The 24,673-nt window shown below is 35.3% G+C and overlaps 1 protein-coding gene across 1 annotated transcript in view; it reads right to left on the bottom strand.

Annotated features, from left to right (window-relative positions):
• LOC134664055 (leucine-rich repeat neuronal protein 1-like) overlaps positions 1–19,697 on the bottom strand; it is a 346,981-nt gene extending 327,284 nt beyond the window's left edge. Inside the window, exon 1 of the mRNA XM_063520625.1 lies at positions 19,370–19,697. The gene's annotated coding sequence lies outside the window, so the exon portion shown is untranslated. The remainder of the gene's footprint in view (positions 1–19,369) is intronic.
• Positions 19,698–24,673: the final 4,976 nt, after the last annotated feature.

Genomic DNA, 24,673 nt, shown 5'->3' on the forward strand with positions numbered 1-24,673 from the left:
CCCATAGTACAAGCTATGCTTAGTTTGGGGCTAGGTTGATCTGTGTTAGATGTCCCCTAATATATACTTATACTTCAAAGTTTTTTACAATTCATACAAAATGTTGCAGCAGTGGTGGCCGAGTGGATATGACGCCTGACTTTCAATCCGGAGGTCACGGGTTCAAATCCTGGCTCGTACCAATGAGTTTTTTCGGAACTTATGTACGAAATATCATTTGATATTGACCACTAGTTTTTCGGTGAAGGAAAACATCGTGAGGAAACCTGCATTCATCTGCGAAGAAATTCAGAGGTGTATGTGAAGTCCCCAATCCGCATTGGGCTAGCGTGGGGACTATAGCCCAAGCCCTCTCGCGCATGAGAGGAGGCCTGTGCTCAGCAGTGGGACGTATATAGGCTGAAATGATGATGATGATGATGATACAAAATGTTAGTCACATTTCAAAATTGGTGCAAATTATGTCATTAACAATGACTCAGGTCAGATCACTAGACTTCAGCATGCACCTGGTTATTCATCTCAAATTATGACTAGGTATAATTTACATTTAACCTTCTACCTCAGTTTCCCCGTTTTAGAGCTACAGTATCACATACAGACTAGAGATGCACCGGATATCCGGTTACTATCCGGTATCTGGCCTATCCGGCCATTATTTTACTATCCGGCCGGATACCGGATAGTGACCTACTATCCGGCCGGATACCGGATAGTAACATTGCTTGATTTCGGAGTAAACCAATTGGATTAAAGAAACAGACACGGTCATAATCGTACTTGTTTATTATTTTAAAACAATTTAATCATTCCACTGACTTGCACGCGCACTCATTTCGTACCTAGAAATGAGTCCGCGCGAACGTTTACTAGGAAACAGGTCAAACCTGCAGAATGCGCACCTGAAAAACCGAAATGTAGGTATAGTTCCGCTGTCCGAATATTCGGCGGCTGGATACCGGATATCGTCGATGTATAGGCCGAATATCCGGTATCCGGTATCCGGCCAAACAACTATCCGTTGCATCTCTAATACAGACACACACACATAGCGTTCAAACTTATAACACCACTGTTTTTGTGTTGGGGGTTGAAAAGGCCAGTTTTTAATGACTAATTACGACCTAAACTGCTAAATGCCTAATAAAATATAATCCATAAGTTAATTTACTTAAAAACTGCCAACCCTAAGAACGTCATTCCTACTCATAAGTACTCATAACTTTAGCCAGGGTCATCACAAGTTAGATTGGCCGACCAAATTTCTTCAACTCGTAAAAACTACTTTAAAACTCTTATAAAGGAAATGACAATAAAAAGTTTCGCATTTCAATGCGATGAAGACGATGGCAGCTGCACGGAATGGTAGATTCGTGAATTTGTGGGAAATAATATATAATACAGCGGTAGTAAAGTTACATAATATACTTACAGTCCAAGGTTTTGACATAAAACTCGATAGATTAGGAGTTATTACTTCGATGAGAGCATTTAGCCCACATTTATACTTTTGTTTCACGATTTATAAAGCAGAGGGAATATATATTTCCCACCTGATTTTGAACTTTACTTCAAAGTGATTGCGTTCAATTTTGCATAATTCTTGACAGCTGTGCCTTATAAGTTAAAAAGCGTTAAAGGACCTTGACTTTGACTTTGAAAGATACCTAATTAGGTGATTGATATGTTTTACAAAGTTATGTCCCTTAGGTTTCTTCGTTGTTACTTACATTAAGGTAAATAAATGTCAACTGTATTTAAAATATTTAAAATACACGATTAAAATATCACGCATAACGAATTCAGTATTCTCTTTTAAAAGCCATATAGGATATTAATAACATTTTACTATTCCATGTCACATTAATATTGCATATCAATTTACAGCCCCAAGTCAAAAGAAACTTACCCCTTTGGCACAAAGTCATAAAAAAAAACTCGACCTAAATTGGCACAGTTTTAACCACAATTCGCGACAACCCTCCTATTTTTTGCCACTAGGGCTGCCACCCTCCGTCAAATTTTACAATAACAATTCACACAATGAGATAAGTAAAAATACGAGCTTGTTAAACCGTAAAAAGTAATAATGGGGAGCAGAGTCAACAGTGGCAGACACGTCGAAATTATGCACGGCCTGTTATAATATACGGATTTTCGCATATGACATTTTTGGCTATCATAAAAAAGTATATCATAAACGTAATTATAATAGCACTTAGGACCTTTTTAGAGGAAACTAGTAAATTGTCACAGTCCACTTCGCTCACCCTAATTTTTAATAATAATTCTTGACTCTTGCATTGATCAAAATACAAATCCGTTTTGCCAGCCCTAGGGTAGGGTTGTTGAAAAAATGAAATATTGTTATTGCTAATTATAGTCGCGCAATAATTTTTATGAAGGTTATTTTATAAATGAGCGGTTTTTGCGAAATAAATTACATTTGGATTAAAGTATTTAATATGAAACATTTGTAAAATAAATGTTGAATTATTTTGTGGACTAAAAGGTGTCATTTATGTGCATCAAAGCCATCAAACAATTACAGGTTAATAAATAGGGTAAAACGGGACCCTATTACTAAGACTCCGCTGTCCGTCCGTCCGTCTGTCACCAGGCTGTACCTAACGAACCGTGATTGCTAGACAGTTGAAATTTTCACAGATGATGTATTTCTGTTGCCGCTATAACAACAAATACTAAAAAGTACGGAACCCTCGGTGGGCGAGTCCGACTCGCACTTATCCGGTTTTTATCATTACCTTTTCGAAAATTTTAGAATTTCTATTCGTCTTTAGCATCTACAGCTAGTGAGGGTCACAATAACTATTACAAAAATAAGCTTAAAGGTGCTAACAATAAAAATGTGCAAAATGTTTAATTGGTAATATCAAAAAAAATACAAACAAAGAACGAGCGGTAACCCTATTCAAATAATGTCGTCAACTGGCCAAGTTGCCAACTTAACGGCCTCAAGTCAAAACAGTCCAGTGAAATGTTTGAATTCTTTGACGCGCCGCTTATTGACCGAACTTCATTATTTCATCACGCTCAAGATGTTTGCGTGAAGCGTAAACACTTGCCCAACCAATTCCTCGGAACGTCACGTATGAGCTAGACTTTAATTCCAATAGCCTACAGTAAACTGCCACTAAGACAAACCAGCCTAAGAGTGACCTTCATCTTTAATAACTATGCGTATTCGGAGCAAAAAGCTTAAACTGGTTTGCTTGAGACTACAACTTGTTAGGCGATAGGAATAACCGAACGTTCGATGAACTATTCAAAACTGAACCGCATCAAGTTCAAGTTCAAACACGTTCGAAATTAAATTTTAATACCACGTGATTAGGTTTAAATTGGGAAATGGTAGCTCTAGAGCTTCGTGCTCTTTTATTTTAAATTCTGAGTGTTCTAAATTCAAATTCAATTAAATATTCGATTGCGCTCGGTAGTTGGGCGATTCATTCCAATTTTGAAATGAAGGGTGTGAAATAAAATAAAACGCTGTTCATTGAACTACTGATAAGGGAATTAGGATTTCATGAATACTTAAGTGGCAAAATAAATAAGGTAGAAGTACTAGTGCTCGACGCTGCACTAATATTCGACATGGGCGCTTTATGTCAAAGTGACAAAGATTAAATTTGAATACAGAAAAATCTTCGCCGTTCACACTTTGACATAAAGTGCCCATGTCGAATACTGGTGCAGCGTCGAGCACTGGTACTTCTACCTTAATAGGTAGAGTTCTAGAGATAGATCAAGACAAGTCTGCAACGATTTTGATAGCATACGCAGTACAAGTGTTATTTTAAACGTCAAAATTCTATGAAACTATTACGTATAAATTTATAGAAGTGTAATAATTTCATAGAATTTTAACACTTGTTTTGTTATTTATAACACTTGCACTGCGTATGCTATCAAAATCGCTGCAGACTTTTCTTGGTCTAAATGTATATCATTATTTACTTTATTTGTATGTTACTTGAATGAATATTACGCATTCCACGTCTAGCCAATGGTTTCAGTATAGCTAGCGTAGCAGTCGATATTACATTTGTTTGTTAAAATAAAGTTACCAAATTGCTCACTGCCTACACGAAAACAACTAAATTTTTTAAGTGGAAAAGAAAAGTCGATGTTAGCGAATTAATTAACTTTGATATATTTCCCTACAATAAAAGTACTTTTACCAACGGGAATTAATAAATAACTCAGCAATTTCACAGACAATCAATCAAATACTATTAAAAGTTGTAACCGCAATTTTCCGTCCGATATAACCGCTAATCCAAATCTAAGCTTACTAGCTTCAAGTACAATACTTAATTCTCAGGAAACTCCAGTATACACTGATCTCCGACTAGGAACAGTTTTAACGCATCCGTAGGTCCCAATAAACTGGTTCAGGAAAGGCGTTAGTTAAAATTAATGCAGGTCCAGTCCGCGGCCATCAAATGCAACTAGGGTTGCCAACTTTTTTTGGTGGAATATAGTATTTTCCAGAATAAGGCATCAAAAAATAGTACAATTCTAAAAAATATAGTACTATTAGATAAAATACTAAACATGAGAGTAATAATACGTTTAATCGGAAATATAGTATTTTAGCGTACTATATATTTTTCCAAAAATATATAGTACAGAGAGCCAAAATATAGTACAATACTATATAATATAGTACGGTTGGCAACCCTAAATGGAACGCAACCCATCATTATAGACCGAGGCAATAATTACGAATTTACGAACGCAAGTTACGAGTTGGGAATGGAACGGCTGTGGGTAGTCAAAACGTGGTAACTGATATTTGCTAACATGTAGCTGTAATGTATTATGGTACTAACAATATTGTATGGAATTTTTAATATTCTGAAATAAAGATATATTATTTTATTTTTTTAATTTTTTATTTTCAAGCTCAAGCAGTTGATGTACTGTACCTAAACTTACAGCAAAACTAACGTTTTTAGGGTTCCGTACCCAAAGGGAAAAACGGGACCCTATTACTAAGACTTCGCTGTCCGTCCGTCCGTCCGTCTGTCACCAGGCTGTATCTCACGAACCGTGATAGCTAGACAGTTGAAATTTTCACAGATGATGTATTTCTGTTGCCGCTATAACAACAAATACTAAAAACAGAATAAAATAAAGATTTAAATGGGGCTCCCATACAACAAACGTGATTTTTGACCAAAGTTAAGCAACGTCGGGAGTGGTCAGTACTTGGATGGGTGACCGTTTTTTTTTGCTTTTTTGGTTTTTTTTTTTGCATTGTGGTACGGAACCCTTCGTGCGCGAGTCCGACTCGCACTTGCCTGGTTTTTTTATTATGTTTGTAGTGAAAAATATGTTAAGTAGAGTCGAACCAAGCCCTCTTTACAGATTTTGCACTAAGACTACACAAAAACACTCGTTTATTTTCATTTTTTCCTTTCATAGTCAGGTTCTGTAAAAAAAGTCTGAATACCTTTCTCTTGCTGGCAAAAAGTATTTGTAATTACAAATTTTAAAGTAAGTGCAAGTTCCCACGAAATACGATCAAATCAGCAAGTATGCATAACTAATTATGAAATAACCAAGAATATTATTACAGTACAATCGGCAAGGGTCAGGTTCACACTGGTGTTAAATTACCTTTCGTAGATATAGGTCTAATCTACTGTTATTTTAGGTCAAATCTTATAAGCCGATTTAACCACTATCCGATTAGGTTAACACTTAGTTACGTTACATAACGAAGTCTCATTTAAAAAGCTATTAGGTATAATATTATATAGTTACTTTTTCTTTTGGTTTTACAAAGTTTTTAAAATAAGATTTTGTAAATTTTCAATTCAAGTTTTTCATATGCACTCTCTGTAGGTAGACAAGTACATCCATTCCACACCAATTTTGGTGGCTAGCTAGCCAAACCATAAGCCGCGCATGGCGCTGTCGCCACCTAGCGGCCATATCTTTCCTTATCGTAACAGACGCGTTTTGTTACTACAGTGAAACCTGGTTAATTGGCACCTGGATAAATGGAAAACCTCAATAATTGCAACCAAAAGTCCGGTCCCGGTCCCTAGAGACCAAAAGGCCTCTATAATTGAAATTTTGGAACCTCTATAATTGCAATCTAGATTTTTGGGGTTTTCGTAATTTTGCCTCTGTAATTGACCACATCGCAACTTAAGACCTCTATAATTGACACTGTGCTAAAAAAAACCGTTATTTTTGCTCTTGTTTTTACCTCTATTATTGAAACGAGTCTTACTTCTTACCTCTGTAATTGAAATAATGTAGTTGTAGACAGCATAAACAACATTTTAATAGCAATGATCATGGTATCTATAAACAGCCTGTAGTAGGTGAAATAGTTTTGATCAATAAAAAACAAAGTATGTTTTTTACATTCTAATAAAACTTTCTTCTACAATTCAAGGGATTTTTTTAAACCCAAATGATAAGAAAAGAAAGTGGTAATTAATGTAGTGTAAAAGTGCAAGTATAGACAGAAGCAATATATAGACCAGAAACACAAAACGTAAGCGTGTAAAATCTACTTTAAATGTTTATTTGCACCTCCATAAAAGAAATCTGTCAGAACGCAACCTCTATTAATGAAAACCTCTATAATTGACACAACGATTTTTTGAACCTCGTTAATTGGCACGACCTGCTTAAATGAAAAACCTGGTTAATTGACAAAAACTGGCCGGTCCCTTGAGATTGCAATTATCTCAAGGGACCGCCCTAGTACCTACTATATCTCTATAGTAGGTACTTTTCTTTAAGCATGGAAAACAAAACGGTTCTAATTCAAAGTCGATAAGGTGGCCCATACAGATATTACATTCTTTATGAAAGCCCTTCGGCTTTGAGCACTTTTTACCACCAACAAGACGGTACCATAACTATTGCATTGCCAATCAATACAAACAAACGAGTACCTATACCAAAATTGACATTTTCGATTTGGTAGGTTCAGAATATTTTTCCAAGTTAGAGCTAACAACTTAGTTAAACACCTTAATTGCTATTTAAATAAAATCTCGTAAAAGCACTTACTAGGTTTTGATCTAGCGCAACTACGAGTAGGTATCAGAGGCGTGTCGTGCCACGTTTGAATGGCAGCTCTCTTTGTTCGACGTGAATTTGAATTAAGAATGTAACGTAACGGATTCGGAGCGTTCCGTTCCTTATTTGATTTAACGATACAAAAAGTGCTTGTAATGGGAAACTAATTATTTTCTCTGTTCAAATATTCTGAACCAACTAACTAGTATTACTTTTATATTAGATATCAGTATTTCGAGACGGTTATTAATTATCTACTATACTATTTGTTATAGTCGTTATTAAAAATGTTATGTATCCCTGTATCAAAGAAACTGACAGCAATAATGCAGGGGCGCGTAACCTGTTTTAATTAGCTCAACGCATTTTAAAGTGTAATTCTTATCACTAAAGTATGAATATAAATGAATATGAGTGAGAGCGCATTAACAAACGTCATTTCCGTATCTCTACTATAAAATGATGGAAATGACTCGTAGAAAGAACGGTTTCTAAGCAGGAGGGTGTCCAAAGTAAATTGAGCTCTGATTACTTGTACTGGTAACTAATGTAGGGGTCACATTTAAATTGGATTTGGTAATATTGGAACTTCTAAGGGTTCAAGTTACGTAACGAATGGGTTGTGATAAACGCAATCAAATACGATCCGGGAGATATAATTAAGGCAATGATTTAATTAATGGTAGTGATAAAAGTATAAAAAATAAAATGCTAATTAATGGTATTCTGGTACCATTATTATGTATCAGTTTTTGTTATTTCCTTCTGCTCACCAAGCGAGGCGATTAATACATTATTATAGAAGTGTTATAAAATACTAAAGTTTTGGGAATAAATTTGGGATTATAATCCCAAATTATACTTAAATAACAAACCTTTAGGAAAATGGGAAATAAAGATTGCCTCAAATAAATGAAGAACGCTAATTTAGTAAAAGTCAGTAAGTTATTATTACTTATTACATAAAAGCCGAAATTTGTTTTACCTTTTAATCCAGCTTTAAGATTGTAATAATAGCTCGATTATAGATCACTTAGTAGGTAGGTAATATCCTAATATCCTTCCAGCTCAGTCTCTAGAAATTTTACACCCTGTATTTATGTCGTTTACTTATATTAAACTTCATCGTTTACGTATATCAAACAGTGGGCCCGATTCGGATTTTGAAATAAACATCTATTAGATATCTTTTAGACATCAAAACGATATTTTTAAGATCTAACCTGTCAAATTTGACATTTGCGCGATTCTGGAGATACTCTTGAACGATTTCCACAGGATATGACTTAGAGATCCAATTCACGTCTAATAGATATCTTACTCTATCTAAAGTAAAAGTGACATTGGTTGCCCGAATTGCGCTGCAAAAGAGAACTAGTTGATATCTAAACTAACGTATCTAGAATGGATCTAGTAGTTGTCGTCTCTTGTGAATATCTTGAAGTTCGAATACGACAGTGTATTACGTATATTAAACTTCATAAGTCGCTATGTTATTAATGTTCCTTGCAAACTCAGTTCGGACTTACGTATGTAAATTCTTCATAAAACCTCGACAGACATTAATCAAAGGTGGTATAATTTTTTAATTTCATATTCCTTTAATTATCCCAACTTCTTCACAACTTATGTAATGAATATTAATAGAACACGGTCCTTATGTAAATGTTGGCCCACTTCGAATATTTGCTTTTACACCTCATATCTCTCTCCCTTCTGTCTGTGGAATATGCACCTTATACTCTAGAGAATAGAGTTAGGTTTGAAATAATTATGCCAAGTAGATACGACATTTCGGTAAGTAATGCACTTGCGGCCATTTTGGGAGTTACCTTGTAAATAGGTTTGTGATCATTATACAAAGAAAGTTATGAAAGATTCAGGAGTCCAACTGTTTCGTTTGGTTTTCAGAAGTTTGTTGAGATGTTTCTTACAACGGAATATACATTTTATTTGTATTGTTGTTTGGGAAAGCCTTTGTGTTCGTAACTAAGAAAGTCTTATTTCTTGACTTTGTTTTTTTTTAAAGTGGTGCACACTTGCAAGAAACTTTTTTTTTGGTTTTGTCTTGACCTTAACTGTGTTCAGTTGGGGTCCTTCGCGACCTTCTTCCAGTAGCTGTAGTTTCAAAGGTCTTTCTTAACAAAGTCTAGATATAAATGTTATAATTTAAATATTAGGCCTTTATTAGGGTACCGTACCCAACCCAACCCTATTACTAAAAGTCCACTGTCTGTCTGTCTGTCACCAAGCTGTATTTCATGAACCGTGATAGCTAGACAGTTGAAATTTTCACAGATAATAAATTTCTGTTGCCGCTATAACAACAAATACTAAAAACAAAATAAAATAAATATTTAAGTGAGGCTCGCATACAACAAACATGATTTTTTTGCCGCTTCTTGCGTAATGGTACGGAACCCTTCGTGCGCGAGTCTTACTCGCACTTATCCGGTTTTTTTATTTCATTTGGCCATTTTTAAACACAGAAACAACAAAATAAATCAGTAGTTGTAACCTTTTAACCGTAATCCCACAGCTCTGTAGGGACCCGCTTCGTTTGTTAATGCCACAGTCAATTAAACTTTGACTCCCTCACACACCATCCGTCTTACTCATTCTAATTGGCCCGGAGCAACCTGTTCCTGGAGGAATAGAGACACTGACCATAGATGAACCTTATCGTCTTTATAATAAGGTTGAAGGACGGCTAATTAACAGTGAAGAAGGTACAAAAAACGTTACGGCTTACGTGGGTATTAGGACGGAGGAGGCACTTTGATATTCGTATAAAAACAAAAAATTGTGTGTGTGTCAGCTCCGACACACAATAGCAGTTTACTCCTTAAGAATGATTATAAAATACATTATAAAAGAGATCAAATATGTACGGTAGAGGAAGGACGAACTGTTCCAAACTTGTCCAGCTGTCAGCTAAAAAAAATAGTTCCAAATTTCTCCAGAGTAGCGCTAGAGTAGCTATGGACGTAGGCGTATCGACGGAGTGAAGTGCGCTGTCAAAGATTTGAATTTTATTTTATCAAATATTCGAAGTTTTACCTATTTAAGGTTTTTTGACGGACACTTTTTGATACATGGAGATTCTATTCCTTACCTCTCCGATCAAGACTCCGCAAAATGACAGCTGTTGTTTGTTGACATTGAATAAACAGTGTTTCCACGCAGCCATTGCTAAGATGCGCAAGATAAGTTGCGCACGAAACATACCGGAACGTATTTACTCCCGGGCTTATATGTATATGTGTATCGGAGTGAACTCCAAAAACGTATTCCTTTCGTTTCCCTCCAACTCCGAGCTTTAGTACCTACATCATCGGCAATGAAATTTAAAGACACACGGCAAGACTGTACGTCTAATCTTCGAATGCAAACGATGCACGTCCCTCCCACTTATCAGAGGGACGTGATACGCGTGCCAACGCCATGCTGATTGCTGTACTTGCTAGAAAAGGTGTAAGTTATGTGAAAAACAAGGATTTTAAGGCGTTTTATGAGCTTTGAGGGCAGATTCTTGCCGTGTTAGCCGTGTAACGCGAGGCAACGCTTTAGGCAAACTTAGTATTTTGTCTTAAAGCAATTAAATACTTTGACTTTGAGTATTTCGTTGCTGTAGTAATTTTATGTAAAAAGATGTAATTTATGTGAAAAACAAGGATTATAAGACGTTTAATGACCATTGAGGGCTGATTCTTGCCGTTAGAAGAGTTAAAATATGTTTCTTTTTTTTCTTCAATTTGGCTTGGCAAAATTTTGAGTACAAAATATTAGATTTTATGGATATTTTATATGACAGACGAGTGTAAGACCTAATGCTTCTTAGAGAAATGTTATCATTAACAGTAGAATAAAATTGCGAGTGTTTATTATTTTGGAATTTTTAGTCGGTCTGAGTCTCGGGCGAGCCAAGCGAGTTTTAGAAAATCTTTGAATGCAGTTTTGTTTCTTTTTAAAAATAAAGGAATGTCTCCTTTAAGTAATATGAGCCAGCTTTAGGATTTAAGGTAGTTTCCCTCCAGGGCCCGACTAATCTTTCCACACTGTATGTCCCACGCTTTACTTTTGATTTGAACGCATTTATTCTGGTATACGTAAGCCCTCGACTCTCGTAAGCGTTGGAATAACATCGAATTTCGTGAGTTACGTAATGGGGTTTTTGATTTTTGAAATGGGCGTGCGAAACTCGTGTTCTCGTGCCCTTTCGTGTTTGACATTTCGCTTAACCGGTGACATTAATTATGGTCATTGGATTGACAGAGAAAAATGCAATCATGTTACAATGTTCACTTTATGTATCAGTCGGTTTTCGATGTTTTCGTCGTACGGTCTCAATGGAACCATAGCCCATGATGTCCAGAATATAGTTACTCGTATCTATTAAACTACATATGAGTAAACCACAGTAGGTACAAGTTTCTGTCGTTTCGTTAAAAAGTATAAAAGCTGCTTTTCCACTTAGTTGTAATCTAGCGGAGCGGAGAAGAAAACCCGGGGCATGTTCTAGTGGAAAGACAGCTTGATACCTAATTTAAAAAATAGTGACGTCCTGCGTAAATAATTTTGACGCTAGGTAGTTAAAAAATCCTCACATGTGCGATACGGTATTGACTGATTTTTTATCCCTTACATAACCAGACTTTTAGTTGGGACTTCAATGTACTTATGGAGTTTTTGTGTTGAAAGTTTTAATTGCTAGCCGAGATCAATGTCGGCTGTAGATCGATCACTTCATTAAATTTTAACTGGGTCTGTCGGCGGAGTTGTCACGTAACTATGTGAATGATTTATTTAATAGTTTAGTGGCACATTCATTCATTCAAAAACATAATATATAATATATGTGTAACAGTGGTCCGACGGTCATTGACGTGTACCGAGCTACTAACAACGCGATGACAGCGATGTATGGAGCTCGGGTGCGCGCGATCCTGTAGACTAGTGTAGACAATGGCACCCGCTCCGTGCACCCGCGTCAGCTAGCGGACGCCCTAACAAACCTCTGTCAAATTTTACTCTTTCTAAAAAATATAAATTACAAAATATTGGATAAGGACAAAGGATCGATGAATAGTTCGATTTGAAAGGAAAATAACTATGAAAATATTATATAAATTTATTTAAATATCTACCTAAAGTGCGAATTATTTAGGTGTTTTTGTATAAACTACTTAGGTGGGTACACAAATATAAAATTGAACTATGAATTGTATAAGAAAATAGAAATTGCTTTACTTAAAATTGAAACTAGCTATTTCCAACATCGCCAATAAAATGACTATTTCGACCTAATTACGTCAACTTACTCAGCACGCTAATCCAACTCGTAAAATCAAAAAGTCTTATATTCATAACTAAACTCATACACAGATATGACGTGTTGAATTTAACTTTACTTCAAGTTAATATCAAAACGTCGTATCTTTCTAACTTAGAAGTAATCAGATGCAGCTTTTTGAAATTAAACTGATGAATACAAGGAAAGTAAGCAGCTGCAGCGCTTTCGTAATGTTTCCCGTCTAGTAATGTAAAGTAGTATATAAAGCGCTGTAAAGCGGCATGCTAATTGGTTTTCGCGATTTGACCCACTAACCCGCGCTTAGGTGCTACTTTCTTTACAGTACTGGTTTAGTCTATGCAGTTTTAATAGTTGGTTTAGGAGTAGATAATAGTTGACTAATAAATGAATGATTAATGTTGATTGCTACTACAAATAAGTAATGAAACTGACTAGAACAGAATAAGAAATTTATTCAGAAAACGCTTAAATTTTGGTACCTATTACATGAGACAACAGAACTACATAATTTATTATAAAGCGTCACTGAAAAGGTCTCTCAGCTTAATGTCAAGACTAGGTTGACTTACATATACCGGGTGTGGCCTATAACACGAGCAAATAATTAAAACATAGATTGTACTCCTCAATCGGTGACACTTTTGTTCAACGACTTTTAAAAATTATGAAGTATTTAGACTCCCTATTTTTCATACAAAATAAATATTATCTTCAATGGACGCCATCGCCACGCCATATCATTGTGTTGCTTGTCACGCCTTAAACATAACAAAATTCGCAATACATTGCGGCTTAGAATAAACTTTAAAGTGTATTAAAAATCAAACCACAAGTTATTTTTAAAAGTCGCTGAACAACTGTTGGTCAGTATAAGGAGTACAGCCTACAGTTTAATTTTTTGCTCATATTACAGACCACACCCGGTATAAAATAAAATAGTTTGTGATTTTATTGCGTTGTCAGAACTTTTGTCTGGTGAGGTCAATACGGCGTACGTTTGGATTAAAATAAAAATATTAACGATATAGTTTAAATTTACCACAGAAGCTTAAAGCAATAAATAAACTTGTTGATTTTAGCGTCAACTTGTACTTTATTTTTATTATATATTCAATAAAACATTGTTAAAATATATGTATTTTTTGAGCAGAAAGTCGTAGTCGTGGTTACATGATTCTTCACTTAACACCTTGCAGCATAATACCTTGTTATCATTCAATAAAACAAGGTTACAAGTGACTATATTTACTATAGTCACATAAGACTTTATCTCACTTAACATTTGTGTGGACACCTAGTTCCAAGAATTAGCAAACGCTCGCTACTAAGCCTGCAGAAAACCATCACAAAAATGTATTCACTAACACTCTTACTACCATAGAAATACAGATCGATTTTGGAATGTCTAGGTGTAAAATAACTAATAAAATTCTAAGCACGCCTTCTTAGGCCTTTGAAGGCTACAGTGTTGTGAACCTATTTAGTGTTGACATACTGTTTGTAGTATTACATGTAGGTATTCTTGGTAGGCTATTTTTGTCAACAATAGGTATCGATTTAGGTATTGCATAATTTTGTCTAGACCGCCAGAATTGGAAACGTATATAAATGTAGAGAAAATATTTTTGAATCATATAGTTACCTACCTAATAGGTAACTTAAAAATACAACTAGATTAAGAATACGAATTTCAAAATCTTACTGTCATATCTAGGTACCTACTAAAAGACGAAAAAATATTTTTCTCAAAAATGGACGGCAAAGTCGACTTTGCCGTCTAAAAAATAGGTCGCGAAGCGCGTAGTTTATGGTCAGTCAAAAATTAAAAAGTTAAAAACATTGCAGTCTCGATTTTGGGACTGCAATGTTCCATACAAATTCCATTATTTGTCGAGTTCCAAACTTTTTAAAAGTTGAAATGGCCATATGAAATGAAGGCACAGGCCCATTAAACAGCCAAACAGATGATTAGTACCGCGACTATTTAACTGTCTCAAATAGGTTGGCGTATTTTCGGCAGAAAAATACACTTCTATTTTTTAATTAAAAAATAAAAAGGCGGCAAGGGCTTTTTTCTGTGAAAATGTATACGTAAGAAAGTTGCTTTTGTATAATATTTCTGTGATATTTATATTTCTTGCACCATTTTTGAGAAAAGCACTATATATGACTCGGCTGGAAGGCTACTTGCTGGCTTCGGATTCAATTAAACGGACTCCCAAGGTCGTCCGTTTAAAACGAATCCTCAGCCTGCAAGTAGCTACTTCCGAGCCTCGACAATAATGTACTATTAACTAAACCGCTAACAAAAGGTGTCATCTCATGATAATATCACAACGACTTCAAAGGTTACACAATAAAATATTTCAAAACAAAGACTTTAATAGCAAACCATCTTCATTTCACTTTTATTATTACGACATAAACCAACTTTCGTTTTACACTTAAACCTAAAAAGGGTATCATCTACCATTTGTTTTTAAATTTTAATTAAAAGTTTTAAAAACCGACCTCGGCCAACCGACAGATTCATAAACGTAATAAAAACGAAATGTTTGTTTTAAATTTAGAACTGACATCGCCTTGACAGCTGTCGACCGCCATTACGCGAAGCCTGGGAGCAAATGAACCGTTAAATTCCGTGTATTACATACTCCATAACGCGTTCGTTTAATTTTTCGGTGGCCATTTAGTCACGGCCTATTAGATTTGGAATACAGTTTTTGTACGCTCGGTTCGGAAACAAAGCGTGACATATGGTATGTTTATTTAAAATGTTTACATGGTAGCACGTGTTGCTGTAAAAACGAAAGTCGATTATTGCTTTTTACCCGCTTTTTCAAATGTTTAAAGCAACATCATTGCCGGCAAACCGTACACCTGCTCCCATACTGCTGCAAGGCCTCAAAATATCGATAAAAACCGCCGTAAAAAGTTAAAAACCCCGTTTAAGTTGAAACCCATTAACGTAAACATTAAAAAACGGGCCAAATAAGTAAAACACCGGAGATTTTACGACTCATTTTATGCCGCTATTAGGAAATTAAGAAATTATTTTCGGGTGCTTTTAGTGGGCGTGGAAAAATTACCTTTAATAATGATTATCAGATTCTGTGTAATTGCTGGATGTTTGTACGGAAACAGAAGGCTAACATGATTAAATTCGATTAAAATCAATAGCGGTGAGGAATTAGAATACATAGTTTATTCATAAGTCGACCCCGATATTGCTCAAGCGCGCGATTGGAGCGTTTACGGCAGCGGTGTCAAGTTCACATACAGTGAGCACGATGTGAATAATCCGATGGAATTACGATAATCATGTTATTTACGAATGTTTAAATGTACTTACATCAATAAATATTGATATTGATTTAAAGTATTAAAACTTTCACGATTTTCACATATTGTTTCAATAAATCGGCACGTTATATGCTTAACTTACACATGTAGTTAGATAGGTACTTACTTACGTTCAGATATGTAGGTATTGTATGAAACAATAAACAGCAGCAAATCTTAAGCGAAGCCTTTACAAACTCTAAAGTCAATATATTTTTTTTCTGTACAAGTCTTTTAAATAAACGGATTTAAATTTTCATTTAAAATTTCACTAGGCAGCGTTTTAACTATAGGCCCATTACCGCGCTTAAAACTAAAATAGTTAACGGTTAGATTTCATAATGTTATATAAGTGTCAATGGTTTAAAAAGTTTCACATTTTGTGATCGCAATCGTTTGAAATTTAATCCATCGGGTCGCATCATGATGACTTGACTGCGTCTAAGCACTACTTCAAGTGTCTTCTATTGACGCACCGTCAAACCATATTTATTTAAATAAACAAAGACGCTCTTCAATGCGTCACTTGTCACGCGCCTATTTCATAATTCAACTTTCAAGAATAAAGCAATAAAAGCTATCTCGAAATAACATCGTCTCGGATAATTGGGTACGGAATACAAACAAATAATTAAGTGTACGTTTCCCAACTGCACGGGCTCGGCTTGCATATTTTAGCGAGCTCGCCACGGAAACCTTCAGAGAAACTTAAGCTTAACCTACTGCCTCTTAAAAGCAATGGTTATTAATATTTCGTTTCGAAATTCTTATTTCGAATTTCACAGTTATGCCTTGCATTTTACAGTGCTTTGATGATTCGCTCCAATATCTAGAGTACTTTTAAGTATGACCGCGTACATTTAAGGTCCATATTTACGAATATAAGCTGGCAAAGAGATTGAATCAGTATTCCAAGGAACGTTTTTGCTCTATGTGTATATGAATGGTTTTCGTTACAGAAGCTTCAGCGATTCCACTAAGCGGAGCGTAATGTTTTGCTTCGCCGACGGAATATTTAAAGGTAAATCTCCGTCACTGGGTCATATGTCACGACCCCGCTGCGCTCTGAAAAGGCTCCCGCTATAAACATAATTTGTATCCCCGAATAATGCTCTCAGGGAATTAATTCCCAGGACGTTTCTTATAAATTAAATGTGTTTAGATTAGCGGCCGTTTTTAAATAAGGATATTGCGAAGTAAATATCAAAGTTAATCTTTATACAGCATCTTAGAAAGCAGAATTTAATGAGGTTTCAGGAATTTTCGCTGCAGAAAGTAATGGAATATTCGGAGCGGAGTATAATGCTTTTTAGAAATTAACACATTCTGCTGAGAGAGGAATATATTTTACATTTAAGCGCGATCCAGGGTCCTTGGTCCAAAATATAAATCTGCGAAAGTAGAAAATGTAATTGTTTTTATTTAGACAGGATATCATTTGAAAGTGCAGGTATTATGGTGAGCACGTAAATCACACATACAGCAGTTGGTCTAAGATAAATTGCTGTTGGAAGTGGATGCCTAAGATGGATATCTCTCTAATTGGATTCGAGAGGATCCTCGCTGGATCCGCTGTATTTACTTTGATGTAATTCTGTTTGGAGAACTTTATAGCTTGTTTATTGCCTTGGATATATCATTTATAAAATTTTGGTAGTTCTAAACAACCGGGATATTTAAGCTATACATGTACCTGCTTAAAAGTTTTGTTGGGTAATCAATAATTTTCTTTTTAAATTTTATTCCCTTAGTCGTCTGGTGACAGCAAAGAAAAGGTTTTGTTTATGACGTAACAAAGGTCTATTTATGAGGTAAAAGTCCAATAAGCATATTTTTAAAAGTTTAACATGAATTTTAGCACAGCATTTTTACTTAAGTTTCATTTAAAAGTTATTCAACCCTCAAATATAAAAAATCAGCCTTCAAAATTTACTCGTTCAAAACAGTTCCGACCAAGTTGAGTACCGTCGTTATCACATTTTCAAACTTATTAATCTTGCCAAAGCCCCGTAGAACTTTAAAACAACAAACACTTTACAGGACAAAGTCTATTGTCGACTTTTCCGATAGATCAAGGTAGTCGATACCGAGAAGAGTATTGTTGCGATAGTGCAAAACATAAACTTGATTAATCCTGGGTCTTTCAAAGGAGATAAATATTCAGGACTTCCACGAACCCGAAACTTGAAATAGGCTCCAATTGGTTTCCAAAGAAAATAAACACAAGTTTAAGACAAAACGGCAAAGGAGATTGAACGAGAACAGAAACATAAATCTAATCGTAATTAAGCTCTTTGAAAACGGTTTCAAGAACACAGAACAGAAGCCTTTAAGATCTTTGAATGAATCGTATTTCTTTAATTAATCGATTGATTCAGTTCGAGAATCATATTGACCCAGATATCTGAATGGGACTGATAAAATAAACCGGAGCACAAGTCACCTCTATCAGAACAATCGTCTCAAGTCGCAGCGTTTACAAATACTGATACTGATAACCTTGCGGCACCTTTAGAAATTCTCCGCTTAAGTAGGTAATTGATGCTAATGAGAAACTAGAAACCTTGTAAAATAACTCAAAGAAATAACGCAATTCGATAATAAATAACGCTTAAGTATAAATGAATACACAACTATCTACAGCTCTCAAATTTACGGTGACGGCCATAAACGTTTTACTACCTAAATAAGAATCATTTTCCTCGTAAAATATATTTGCGGATAGAGTGTTGGTGTTATTAAAATTCTCTTGGAAATAAATAAAATTTTATAAATTTATGTCTTCTAGATACCGATGAGTAAATTTCCTGGGACGAATACTTTATCCGATTTATGGGACTTAGTTCAGCACTTTTACTGTCTCATTAATCTAATGCGATGAACCCTTAAACGTAATAAATACTAGGGTATATTGCTGGAATGGTCGAATTAAGATGGAAGGATGCTGTGGTCGGCCGCAAATGTTTGGATTGGAGCCAAAATAATCAAGTAACGGAAGGACTGGCGATGTATCTGTATTTATTTTATATTCCAACTGTTTATTGACTGTTTCGATGAGATTTGCAACCCAATCGACTAGGAAAGTGGATCAAAACGTGATTCCGGTTAAAAAGATTTCTGTTTAATTGTTCGAGTTCCTCTCGGCGCTTTTATTCAGCGTCTTTTTAATTCTCGTCTGTTATTGTATCTTCATCGATATCTTTTTCTCGTAGACTGGTCATTTTTGTATTGTTATAAATCCTTCTATAAATCAACGGACTTCTTAAATTATTCACCTGCTTATATATCAATGTTTGTTTGATTCATCATATCTGTTATCTACCCACGCGTTGCTTACCACGAAGCGATTATGTTGATTCATAGTTTCAGCCTCTACATACTTGAGTTCATTTGCGTTTAATACTCGTAAAAATTAGTATCACTCCTCGAATTCATCAGTTTCATCACTGTTGTTGAATCCTTGCTTAGGAAGTAAATTCTAATTTCAAAATTCGTATTCACGTCACAGATCGGCTTCACTATCGTTACATTCGTTACCTTGACTGGTTCTCACGTACTCTACATTCGCAAACATTCATTCAAGCTTATCACCGTATAACACAAACTACGTATCGTTCCATGAAAATTAAATTTTTTACCAACCTCAGAGAAAAATCCGGCTGCGAAGGATCAAAAAGATTAACGTTTTCAATTCAAAAGCACATTACATCCATTGAGTTCACTTTGGGCTAACGTTACACAGGACGGTACGCTCGTTGAACACACATAACATCACATTTTGCACTAAAGAAAAACAATAGCAGTGAATAAACAGGAGATCCAGTTAACAGGAGCCGGGAACGAGGCACGTGAACACGGAAACCAGTTTATTTCAACAATTAAAAATATGTTCGTCGGAGACTACGAACGAGGGTAATCTGCGAGAGACATAGGTCCACCTGCGGCGCGAGCTGACGAGCGACTGAGGGGGCCGCGCGCGCGAATAGGCAGCGGGAGAGAACGAATAGGCGCATCGGGCCATGCGTGAGGTTCGCGGACCCTCAGCTTGAAATAAGTATTATTATTACGAATATTACCTCAGCTTACGCTGTCGGCCGGTGCGGTGTCGCCGCGTACACTTGCATTTAATTCCGTGTATACAATGTAATTAGCGTTGCGCTCGACGTGCTCTCACGAAATAGCTGCGTCATTTTCATTAAGAGTAATGTTTCTACTGCCTTCTGACTTAACTGAATTTACTCGAGCGTTATCTAAAATATCAGCTGTTGCAACTTTGAGGAAGCTTATAAATCTTAATATAATGGAAACGGTTCAAATTTTAATAACTTTGATATATCTTCTACCTGCTGTATTTAAGCATTATACGAGGATCGAAGATGACTTTAGATATTGAAAGGGGGTATTGTAGTGTTGACATCACAATGGCCGGAGAGGATCGGGATCGGATCGAAGCAGGCAGATGTTTGGAAACCTCGCACCGAATTGAGGCAGGGAAATAAGGTTATCCAGACTCTACATATTAGTAATATGATTTTACAGATACCTACATATTTATTAAAATATGCATTATAGAGAGTTAAAACTAATTTCCCACCAAACAGTTTTTAAACATGAGACTTTACTCTGAATAAAAATCACTATAAAAACTGCTGTAGCTATAACCGTTACATTTTTTTATTTGCAGGTTATAATAAACTTCACATTTATTCCCAAAATCAAGAATAATGATCTCATTGCCGAATAAAATAAAACCGCCACAGACGAGCAGACCAAAGCAATAGAGGTAATAAATCAAGTGAATTCTGGACACAATAATCGCAGCCGGAAGACGGGGGAAGTTACCGACAAATTTCAAACCGAACTAACTCCATTGTGTTCGAAATTCGAATCAGATGTAAAACTGTTCGCTCATACACAGCTTTGTGTAGGGAAATAGCTGATGCCGGTTGGCTTGACAGCCAATTTGGTTGAAATTGTGGGAGTATTTAGTGAGTTTATTGGACTTAATTTTCATTTGACATATGTATCTTTAGCCATTTAGTATGCAATAGAAAATAGCTAGAGGAATTTGCCAAGTGGCATACTGAACTAATAGGCATACGAGTATACTCCTTCCTATTGATAAGTACCTACTATAAAGAGCTATGGAGTCAAAATCTGTACACCCGAATAATAATCCGGTAAAAACTACTTCAGGAGGTGATATTGGAGGTATTATTAGAAGTGTTTTTGGTAAGGTAATCGTTTTTACCTCAGAGTGAATATTTTTTATTCCGTTTAGATGACATTTTTGAAGTGAAAACTTCTTTTTCTCAAACATGCAATGAAATATTGATGTTATGTTCCTTATAATAGGCTGCGAAGTATGACGTTTCAGGTGCGGCTAGGACAAAAGGTCGTTAATGGAATTTCATACACATCTTGCAGGCCTAGGCCGGCAAAGTCCTCTTTTTTAATTTTCATTTCACAGATATTTGTGAAACAGCATCGTGGCATTCATCCATTAAAAAAAACTAGAGGCAGTATTTGCTTTATGGTTCGTAATGACACTCTGCCACTACGCCTATAAAAAAAAAACAATGTTTGCTATAATTTGCAGTATTATTTGTATAAAATCAACATGAACTTAATAAATAATACATTATATAATTTTATAATTTTAAATTATAAATTTAACTACACAAATAAAAACATTAAAATATTTCATCTAAACGTTAGCGGTAAAAAGGTCTACTCAAACACGCGTAGTTATATTTTTTAAATTGTTATGGAGGTAAAGTTGAAAAATATTCATTCTGTTTTATTGCATTTATGGTGCGTTGTTGATTTTTTGACTTAAATATGAGTTCCGACGAAATAATTAAATTAATATTCATTGTAATCGTAGGTGTTGGAATTGGCAGCGTAAGCAGATTGATTTTAAATAACTTGCTGCCTCTGCCGCCAAGTCAAAGACGAAGTATGTATATGGTTGCTTATGGCAATTTTATTATTTGGAAAACTAAGAAAAATGGCTTACAGTTTATTAGAAACAGTTTTGTGGCATATTTTAAATGAATGTAACTACAAATTCGTCAACACTGTGGGAATTATACTTATTTACTCCATGCATAAAGCAACGATGTATGTGAAACATGATATCAACATGAAAGACTATGTAAACTTATGTGACGAAAACGACAGTGAGACGGATACAAGGCGAAAAAATCAAAGACACATGAAAATATACGGGTAGTAAAAATACACGACTCGTGTAAAACATACGCGTGATAATGATATAGGTACGTGTTGGTTATATTTTGGGTGTAGTTTACTTTTAGTTTTTTCTATAAATAAAACTTGGGTTTCGTGGATTTTTTATTTTATTTATTTCATTGCATGTTTGAGAAAAGCACTATACATACCTCGGCGGGAAATGGGGTTGCCCGCGCTCAGACCTATCCGGCCTCGCTTCGCTCGGCCGTCTATATGTCTTCGGCCGGCAACCCCTTTCGTCCCGGCCTCTGTAGCAATGTACTATAGCGACGCTGGGCACTTATTGAGGTGGGGAAAAATGATAAACTCGAGACAGCGTAAGGCGATCACGTGACCGTGAGGTTTAGATGGCCACTCATTTAGATGGCTTTTAGATCAATAAAGAAAAACTCAATGACATTACATCAAAAAAGTTCTAATGTTGTACGGGTTGAAATACGAGGATCTCACAGTTACATTCTAACTTTATATCACTCAAATATAATTCAATAAAGCTAGGTACATCTCGATGAAATCGCTAATGAAAGTGAACTATAGTACTGGTGAATAAAACTCAAAATATCTCATGAATAATTAGATGCGAGGTCTGCAAGGTAACTTTACAATTTCTATTCGAATTTTAAACAATTAACGCTACAAATTTGAATTTCGAATTTTAAACAAGCTCACTGACCCGCAATTTCGGAACTAAACTTTTTCAATAGAAAGGAGGATGGGTCAATTATACATAGTGCTGCAGACATTTTGGACTAGTCCTTGAGTTTTCACTTCTGTCGGCACTCCCGGAGTGCAACCCGTTGTTTTTTATAACAGTAAGTTTTATGAGTTATCACAGATGGCGCTAATTCTGAGCGGACGAAAACTTGACCAAATTAAGGAGTTAAATTTTATTTTTAACAAATCGGCCAAGAAGGGCTGTGATATTGCTTCGAATACTACTATTTACAAAGTTAACATAATAAACACGTTAAAATATTATAAGGATTAAGCATGCGTATTGCTGACTACGACCATCAAAATATTGAAGAACCCGGTCGAAAACCATCTTCCTTTACAGGACCCAGGTTTCAGGGAGTGAAGATGATTGCCTGGGTGTTTTTTTAAACCGTATTGTTATTTGTACTATGTCGTAAGTATCTATTATGATATATGTCTTATGTAAGTTGCATGTACCTACTACTTTTATTTTTTAATATCCCACTGCTCATCTAAGGCCTCCATTTGATGTCTATTTTTTATTTCAACAATTATGCGCAAAATGAAGACATATGTAATTTTAACGCTGCAAAATTGTATGTCCAGAAACAGCCAGTTTTGACGTGAATTTGAATAAATTTAAATTCCAATTTAAAACCAGATTTTAAAATTAAGTAAACCAAATGAACAAATGCCAAGGATAATTAGTTAAAAATCGATGAAACACGCAATGAATATTTCTAATGAAGCTTTATTAAAGTTAGGAATATCTAAACTTCCCTCTTATTGACTTCAGCTTCCGACCTAAAAATATACTCAATTAACAGGCAACGGTGCCTATTCATTTCCTGCCAAAACAACAACTGTTAATTAATTTAAAATTTAAACCTTTAACTTAGATACTTCAATATTGACAGTGGCACCGTCGATGTTGAGATCAGTTTACTAAAGTTAATGATTACAAGGTCTATTTACTTATGTATTATATTATAGTTTCCCAAGGGTCGCCTGTCAGTGAAGTATAGGCAGAGAGATATTGTCTTTTGCTTATGGTGGTATTTCAACCCCAAATCCAAAAAGAGGGACGAGTATAATTTTATTCTACTGTTACTAACAAAGCTTATTTCTGTGTTTATTTTAGAAAATTGTATTATTCCTACGATATCAGATTCCGCGCTACTATTAGTAACAAGACTACTGTTACTGTCAAAACTTGTGTGCCAGACTATATGTCTATCCTGTCTTATTTTTAGTTATTTTTTTTACAATATTAGATTCAGCGCTACTGTTACTGACAAAACTTGTTTGCCAGACTATCTTTCGTATCATAAAACTTAGCAACCTCTTGCAAACCTCTGTTAAATTTTGTCTTTTACTAACAAACAGAAACGTCAAATGACAGATAGTGACGTGACTAACGTTGAAGAATAACTCCATATATACCTATTCAGTGTTATTTTTCGGAAATTCTATCCCAGAAACGATATCAGATCCGTCGATTTGTTAAATATTTATAGTTCAAAGAAAGAAGCCTTATTCATTGTACAGTAACAGAAACCTTTTGTATAAATCAAGTGTAACAATCCAAATACCACAAATACAACTTTATTAGCGTTTGTTTCACGATTAATTGCTTTCTATGTAGTGATAACAAAAACAACTTTTATTTTGAACCAAATTTACTCTAAATTTCTAAACCACGCAGCCGTAACGAATTAATCTCTTAAAGCTAATATATCGCCCGTAACCGTATACAGCCGAACAATGTTTTAGGGCATATTACACGAGCCCCAAATTCCGAGATCGTTGTACTGATAGGAAATGGTGTCCAATATTTGTTTCGTATGATTTCAATAAACTCCCCTAGAGCATAAATAATGCATGTCGAATCGTACAGATAGCAACACTCTATTATAATAAAAGAAATGAGTCTTATAACGAATACGATAAGGTTGAAGATGCGTTGAAAAGCTGTGTCGCAGATTGTAAGGAAGA

Source organism: Cydia fagiglandana, chromosome 4 (genome assembly GCF_963556715.1).
Source record: "Cydia fagiglandana chromosome 4, ilCydFagi1.1, whole genome shotgun sequence".
NCBI classification, from domain to species: Eukaryota; Metazoa; Arthropoda; class Insecta; order Lepidoptera; family Tortricidae; genus Cydia; species Cydia fagiglandana.